Below are 9,349 nucleotides of genomic sequence, written 5' to 3' on the forward strand. Positions count from 1 at the left end.
GTGGTGCCGAGGATATATCTCAATTATCTATATAAATAAATATGACATCGGTATATATATATATATATATATATATATATATATATATATATATATATATATATATATATATATATATATCTTTGTATGCTTGTATGTGTTGTGTTGCGGGTCGGGGGACATATTGGAGATTTGTATAACAAGGATAGATATAACGGGGACTTATAATGCACGAATAACGATGAGGATGAAAATACTGAGGGGAAGACATTTATAACACAGTTCTTTGAACATCATGACGACTGTGATGATAAATACGGAGGGAGACTGGGATGATTCTTGTTAACATATAATAATACAGACTGAGAAGATATGATGCAACAGCTCTTAACACATATAGATGGGGAGAAGATACATTATTGTTGCTGGTGGGAAGGACACATTAGACTTGGGATGGTTATACAAAGTTCGTTACAAGATGAAAATAAAACACATTTACCTTTCACGTTGGTGGAAACATGACACAAAGACCAGTTACAAAATATTAGATGATATCTTTATTATTCAACCAGTGAATGATGACGTCAGGAATTCAACTTGTATGGCTACATGGTCTACTTTCCTCCCTTCGCTTCTAAGGGGCTATTCTCTCGATCTCTCCTGATTCTCTCTCTGACTCTCACTGACTCTGTCTTTGACTGACTGCCTCTTACTTCGAACCCTAATTCAATATATTGAGAAAGTTCCTTTATTTATGGCATCAGAAATGTACTGTGGACTAACGTGATTATATCTACACGTCCGGCCAACACACTTTTGGCAACATAGAATTCTCAATTCTAATTGTTCAATATCTAACCTATTTTTAAACAATATTTTTTTAATTCGCATTGTCCATTCTTTTAACTGACATATTTAATATACAGATTTCTAAAAGAATGGGAACTCGACTCTTTTTCTGACATTAATAACAATTAGCTATTCTAATAGAATTAACAATGGACTGAAATCCTAAGATTCCAATTTCCATTATCTTTAACACTTGCCTACAGGGTTCAATTCTAGCCTTTTCCTAATATCATTTCAATCTATTATGTTTTCTTACTTACATGAGAAGGGGACATCCCTTTCATCTAACATATGCACAGCTATAATAACTAAGGTTGTTGTTATCTAGGTTAATGTTTAAATATTCAAACTATAAGCGTATTAAACAGTTTTTAACAATAAAATCCAACTCCTTGATTTATCCTGGCTAAAATTAAGTCTTGCCTTTTTTCTTTCTTGGCTTTCGGGCTAAGATCAAAGTGTAGTATCTGTTCTAATGCTACACTACACGTTTTTGGTCTCGGTTAATGATAAAGAAAGCCTTCATAATGTTATATATTTTATTATTATTAGACGAAGTACCACTTGTGCGCGTATGTTACGTGAGTTCTTATTTGTAAAGATATGATAAGAGTCTTACCACTTGCTTGAAAGTAAGCGATCTTTGAGTCTTATATGTGATCATGTTGTGAGATATGGAAATATAAACACGTATATATAAAGAGAGAATGTACATATAAATACACTTTGAGAAGTGATTCGCTATCTAGATAGACAGACCGATGATTGAGAGGTTTGCATTTATGCCGATGGATTGACAGGTTGGCATTTATGCTTTGACAGTTCGTATGAGCGGGAGTGTTTGTATAACATAAATAGACACATACTTTCTAACACATATATTTTTTAGATGAAGAATTTCAATTAGTTTGTACACATAAATAGACAATACCTTTTTCATGTAATGATGGACACAGGAGACGGCAGTTATAAAAACATTATGAACGTTTATTCTTCCACTGACCGGCTGGTGGCTTTGCGTTCAGGAATTCAAATCTTCACATACAAATGTTCAAAAGTGACCGTCTCGCTTCTAGACGATTGAAACCCATGTCTGGACCCAGACTATCGTCTGTCGATCTCAAACTCCCTCTGAGTTTCTCACCCTCTCCTTAACTAACTAACTCTCACTTCCTATATTGAGAAATCCATGCATGTCCAGCCACGTGACCACAATTCACGTGCCATCAACATGCGCAACCTACACGTTTCCGACATTCTGATTTCCCAATAACCTATTTTTTCTTTTGTTGTTTTCTCAAAGGAATTCAACCTGCATATCTAATTCATTTAACCCATATTTTATTATCCATATTCTTTTAACAATGAATAGTTTATTTATTATTTATTTCATCATAATTAACAATTTACTGGACATTCCATTTAAACCTATTGTTCTTTAAAACCTATTTCCAGGGTTCGATTTCTGCTTTCTCTCATTTTATTTTCATTTTAAGTAGATCTCTCTATTTTTATACTTACATGAAAAGGGGACAGCCCTTATCATGTAACAATAACTGATACATTTTTTTTATTTTTGTTACTAAATAAAGTGCCCCTTTTGGGGGAGCTGGTTTCCCACATATAAAAAAACTGACCTTGTATCTAATTCTGCCTTCGTGGGGAAGCAAGTAAACAAAATTATTAGAATAGACAGAAAGGGCACAACTGATAACTAAGCACCTTACAATTACATTTCTTCGTTAGTATTGGATGATTGTTCATCTGTAGAAGAAGTATTACTGTAAAGCAGAAGTCGGGTATATTTTATTATCCAGGAGAAGCAAATTCTGTTGTAAAGCCTGACGCTGAAGTGATTACCGGTTATCTTACCTTTGCATGTAACCTGTTTATAACGCAATGCAGATGATCCCCACGACCTAATCTGTCATCCAAACATGCTTAAAAGTGATATAGCGATGGAGAAATGACGAAGTGTGTAGATATAAGAGTAATTGTGCGCTTTTGCCACCGTACTTAAATAATAACGTTATTATTTTGAAAGACATTCTTAACATATGGAGGGAGGTTGTTTTTCTAACTATTCTGTACTTCCACCTGACAGTCTAATAAAAAAACAAGATATCGTGATTCTTGAATTTACCCTAAAGAAAACTATTTAAAAATAGCACGGTAGCAAAAGTGCACAAGCATCGAGATAATCTATTCGAAGTGTACTTGTGAAATTTTGCGTTGCATTATCTTCAGGTGCTCGTAAAATTCATCTACAAATAAACGCGGAATGGATGAAACTGGAGAAATGTTATAAAACTGCTATCATCTGTGAAAATGCAACGAATCAACAGGTAGTCGTAGAAATTTCGTAGTTAAGCAATTATAGGTGGTTTTTGGTTGACACGTTGCCCTTGATAAAGCATAACGTGTAGTTTGCTAAAGTATAACGTGTAGTTTTAGAAGACGACAATGCTCAAGTTGCAAAATCGTAAAGAATATGCAGTGTACTATTACCAATTCCATTCAAATCACTCATTTTACCCACCAAACAGGTTGTTTAGTAATTGATGTTTTTATTCATTTGTCTTCCCACGAGGGCAGAATAAAAAATAATGTTGATTTTTAACAGAGTGAAAATCCTGCTCCCTGGAAGGAGGATCTATGAATTGGGAAACAAATTCCATTAGTCTTGACAGATTTTGCTTTCACTGACCGATGATAGAACCTTGAAAAATATTTCGGAAAGTTTGTAAATACATAAAAAAAGAAACTACTAAAATCACCTTATGGATATTTTTATTTTTATTTTACGTAGACTATTACTGCAAATCTCCAATGGATAAAAAAGAAAACATTGGTAAATTAATTATGAAATTGGAGCTGTAGAGAATACGTTTTGAACATTAATAAATAATTATTTTAACATTCATTTTAAACAGTAATTCGTAATCAGTTTATCAAAGTGTAAAGAGAGACGCGAAAAGTTAATTTCAATGAAGGATTAAGCTTAAGGGAAGACCCCTTCATTTTATTAGGATTTTATCCGACTTACATATTACGAGAACCCCCAACGAAATAAGTTCTATTCTTGACAATAACTTGGCAGAAAAACGAAAAATAGTCTTAATCAAATAACCTATTATATAAATTTCACCTGCCTGTATGTATGTATGTATGTATGATAATCACATTGGCACACCAGTTCTCGTCAGATCACCGAAGTTAAGCAACATTGAACCTGGCTAGAACCAGATGGGTGACCACTTGAGAATTCTAGGCGCTGTATGTGCTTTCCGCTTATCTGGGCATTGTTTCCAGTCGTCCTGAACCTCCACTGCCACTGGTATTCTACAAATGTCGACTCAGGAGAGGTGTGGTTGGAGATTGTGCAACTCTTGCCACAAAACTTCACGCGCAGGCACCCTTACAGTGGGTATCCATAGTCTGTCAATGCTGAAGGAAGTTTTTTTAAATGTGTGTATGTATGATCTAACTCTGACAACTAAAATGTCAGTATATCAAACATGTGTAGTGCCATCCCTACTCTATGTCTCTGAAACATGGACCTTGTACCAGTCACATATAGAACTGCTCGAGAAGTTTCACCAGCACTGTCTTAGACGCGTTCTTGGTATAAAGTGGGATAGTTTTGTCCATGATACATATGTCTTAAGGCCAAAACAACCAGTATTGCTGCCATTATTATTAAGAACCAGATGCGTTAGGAGTATTTTGTCCGGCTTAATGACTATCGGTTCCCAAAAGAGTTGTTCATTGGTGATCTCCTTCTTGGTAAAAGACCCCAGCACAAGCCCAACAAACGTTTTTGTGATAGTATCAATGAGAATCTGGTGTGCTTGAATGTTCCTGTTGACAGTTGGAAGTCCCTAGCGTATGATCGCAAGCAGTGGAGGGCACTGATATACAGGGATGCAGAACATTTTGAAGTAGCCAAGATAGACCGAGAGAAGCTCAAGAGAGCATGTAGGAAACGTTAAACCCTGCCGCCCAATCATGGAGATCTTTTGGATGTGTGAGGTGTGTGATCGGGCTTTGTTGTCTAAGGCAGGTTTTGTTAATCACATGAAAGCGGATGATGATACGGGTTCCGTTGCTGTTAGTTTAATCCAAACCAGTGGACGTTTTCAGAATCATGTCTGCTTGAGGGTGTACAAGTCGCTAGTAGGGCTGAAAAGTCATCTTCGGCCACATGGACTTTCAGGACTGAGAGAGTGGCACTTGTTTGACAAGACGTCTCAATCATCATGTATGTATGTATGTATGCATGTATATATGTATGTATGTATGTATGTATGTATGTATGTATGTATGTCTGCCTAAAACTTTTATCAGCGGCATCGGACCGGATACCAATATATAGTAACGATTTTCAAGATTAATAAAAAAAATGTGAAGAGTACCATCCGCTAGAATCGGAGCTAGCGCTCCAGCCTTAGTCGTTATTTATCTCTTCAGCGTCATGACCGATTCAGTTACCTACAGATGGATACAGAATATTAAAAAAGCAAGCGACTAATAATGTTTTATTTAGCTTACTCTGCCATAGCCAATTGTTTTATTTTCAATTGTGACAACTTAACAGCTATTTTTACTGCCTAAAACCAAATCGAAAGTGTACTACAAACTGCACGTGATCTCGTTTGGAGAAGGACCTTACACGGTTTTTAATATTCTAGCTTGCACTACTCATACGTGACAAGATATACCTATATATTAAAGTTCAACTTGTCATACGTGACAAGATATACTTATATATTAAAGTTCAAGATATTCCGAGAGGAGTTTGGTAGAAACATTTCGCGCACACACTGACAAGGTCTAATAACAAACAATAAATTAATAAATACTAAATTAACAGAAATATGCAAATTTGTTATCTTCATGGAGTCGCTCTCATATTTCATAATTGTGTATACAGAGCTCTATGGACAAATTTATCTTCAGTTGACAGTTGACAACTAAATATTTGCGTTTACTAGCAAAATAGAAAAGTTAGTAGCCAAACTCACGTGATTTTTAGAATATGACATCTTCTTTCTGTGACAATTATGTACATAATATCTTTTGTATTTTTTTAAAGTGTGATTCTAAATATACAGCAAATGTATATTGACACTTGAAGGTATGAACATTCTAATTTCTTCAGATGTTTTTTAAACAGTCTTCGTTAAAAAAAAGGAGTATATTGTTCTATTAAACTTTTATTGTTTAAATAATTTAACTTTGTCATTTTATTAAAAAAAAAGTTTAAAAGATGTTTTTCACTCAGTAGTGAGCTTTAGAAGATTGTCAGCGAAAGAAACACAATCGCCAAAAGATGAGCGTTTCATTATTTCCAGTCGCCGCTTTGAAAAATCACTCGCAAATACGACTGTTTCACTCGCAGTGAGAGCCCTGGTATATGAAGAAGTTCATTTTAATAATCTTAAATAGAAAAAAGTTGGCTTTTAATATCAATGTCAGAGTGAGAAAAAGTCAGCTTTATATATATATATATATATATATATATATATATATATATATATATATATATATATATATATATATATATATATATAAGAGTGAAGGATTAATAATTGTGAAATTATAAATCAAGTTTTCGTAGGAGGAAACAACAAAATCATGTTCATATGTACGATCGTTTCCGAAACGATATCCTTTATTAATACCTCACCCTTTTCTATTTATATATAGCTTTATGTTAATTACACATATAGAGCTTATCATTATTGCAAGACTCAGAGCAAAGCACCATTTAATATATTTTACTGAGACTTTGCTCATGTCTATAACACGTTATAATATATATGTATATATAATATATATGTGTATATATATATATATATATATATATATATATATATATATATATATATATATATATATATATATATATATATGATTGCCAAATCAGATAATTGGAGATAATCGCAAATCACTTAAGTAAAAAATTGTAACAATGACAATCATTTCTGCAAGAAAAGAGAATTCATTAACAAACACATATAATTTCAAACGGGATATTAATATTAACAGTAAATTATGCGTATTGATGGAGAATGTACCGTGGAACTTCCCTGAACCTAGTTAGTTAAAACAAATACAATGTGAAAAACGACAAAGTAGATACCATACTGAATAAAACAAGTGGAAATACGATTTACTTCTATGCGAAATGGTGTTATTTTGTTTTTTGTTTTTGTGCTAAAGCTCCGCTGTAGGGGGTTAAGGGTGTAGTTTAGTTAGTATTAACAGGATGTGCGCAGCGGTCTCTCATGGGGACGGATGTTGAATTCCTGCTATAAGATGGCGTCAATTAATGTCAACTGTGAAGCGGAACGGTTAATTTGTCCCACGACATGCGGGGTGGGAGAATCTTCAATTACCCCACCCTCTTTCTCTCTCCCTCTCGTTTTTTTTTTGGGGGGGGGGTGCTGTGACACTGCGTCACAAGTCAATATAAAGGCACGTATATAAATGTATCAACATATTAGGCACCAGCAAAAGTTATTCCACGTTAACAAATCATTGTGCACTTTTTTCTTTTGCATTTTTTTTTAAATATTCCATTTTTTGATTATGTCAAATTATTACTTTAAAATAGAATTTGGAATTTTATCTACGAGGAGCGTTCAAAATGTAATGCCTCCGTTTTTTATTCCACCCGAATGGATCAGAAGGGACTGCAAAGTTCATTGTTATGATGACTGCACTTATGCATTCATGACCTGAACATTTCATCTCATTGGTATTGATGGCGTGAGACTCTAAGAAAGCAACCCTTGTCATTGATAATTAAAAAATATAAAAATAAATCCGGCATTTGGCTCGTAAGGTCCTTGAGTTCCAAGTTAACAGTAGAACACGGGAGGGAGTTTTCTCCTGTATAGGACTCGTGAAAGATAAACAGAACAAGTACGCGAGAGAGAACGTAAACCGACCAAAAGTGTAAATGTAAAAATAGATATTTAATGAACAGCAAATGATACGGGAAAATATTATACAAACCAATAACAAAAAAAAAGAAAAGGGTGAGATGCAAATGAAGGGAGAAGGATCAAGCTTATACCAAAATGAACAGAGGAAGAAAGACAGTTTCATTTAACCTCGGAAAACAGTGTGCAAAAGTAAGTTTAACTTACACGATCGATGCGTGACATGGAGAGGAATATCCAGATTAAAGTTCGGTAAAAAAAAAAAAAAATAGTATATTAGTCTTGGTTGATGAGTTGGTACAGTACAGACTCGGGTACTTTGGACGTGACAGGAAAATGTTTAGCATCCAAATTTGTGACAGGTAGCATTTATTCGTGGCCGTCGTTTTCAACAACAAATAAGGAATTTCCTTTCTTTTTCCTTGTTCTTCCGTTCGACAGATCCCTGTTTTTTTTCTGTTGTTTTTTCTTTTTTTTTCTTTTTTTTTCTCCTTCGCATGAGTACTGCTAACTGATCTCAACGACAGCCGCTGGTCAACTAACTTTGCTTACTGAAACAAAATATGGCCAGAGGAGGGAACTCTTGCCTCCTCCCATCACCATAAACCATTTTCCAATGTCCAACCAAAATGGATCTGATGAAGTATTTTCTTGCACACTGTGAACTAAAAATACACTTTATGAAATGATTCTCTCCGGATATTCGTTCGGGAGAAGGGGCCTCTTACACACTATCATTCCAAAAAATAAAAATGATAAAACGTCTTCCTATGCTCGTTTGGAGAAGGACCTTAAACGGTTTTTAATATTCTGGCTTGCTGTACTCATATTGACAAGATATATACAATTAGATACTAATTTTGATGTCAGTTGTACAGTATGTTGTTAAAATTGATATTTGCAGCATTCTAATAACATTATCTCCTCGCTTCACTTGAGACTAGGGCTGTAACAACAGCATATTCTTTTTATAGCTTTGACTCTTGAGTACATATCCGTTAATATCTTATATTTTTTTATATAGACTGGTGTGGTTCTCGGTTAATTGACTGTGTGTTACTGTGTCGGATATATACTTGATAGTCAAAAGAATGAAAAGAATATTCTGTTGTCACAGTCCTAATTATCAGATATTATTTTTTACAGATTCTACACAAACTAACCGTATAAAGATTGGTGTTATTTAATCAGATTGTAAATGTCGTTCACTATAAATCTTGAGTTATTTTTGTGCAAACTATATACTTGAACAACTTATAGAAGAGTTCATAATGTTTTGCCTTTCTAGGAAATACAATGAAAAATGCGCCACATCTTTTGTCATGCATGCAACAGGCAAGTTACCGATGGAGGTGACGGTGATTAAGTGGTTAACGGCACCGACTGGTAGCCTAGGTGTGCCAGGTTCGAATCCAGTTCAACATTAACACTTTCACTCAGAATGTTGGCAACCTGTACGCAATCCCTCAATTTATTTACCTTAAAGAATCTTGATTATACAAATATCAGAAAAACAAATGCCTGACGTAGAATCATCTGATTGATACGATGTGAATAAACCAGTTGCCGAA

The 9,349-nt window shown here is 34.4% G+C and overlaps 1 non-coding gene across 1 annotated transcript; it reads left to right on the forward strand.

Annotated features, from left to right (window-relative positions):
* The first annotated feature begins 1,255 nt into the window (after nucleotides 1-1,255).
* On the forward strand, nucleotides 1,256-1,454 carry LOC145242381 (U2 spliceosomal RNA). The gene has a single exon (XR_013862723.1). It is a non-coding gene; the product is annotated as a U2 spliceosomal RNA (small nuclear RNA).
* Nucleotides 1,455-9,349: the final 7,895 nt, after the last annotated feature.

This window comes from Euprymna scolopes, chromosome 2 (genome assembly GCF_053919585.1).
Source record: "Euprymna scolopes isolate OS-2025 chromosome 2, ASM5391958v1, whole genome shotgun sequence".
NCBI classification, from domain to species: domain Eukaryota; kingdom Metazoa; phylum Mollusca; class Cephalopoda; order Sepiida; family Sepiolidae; genus Euprymna; species Euprymna scolopes.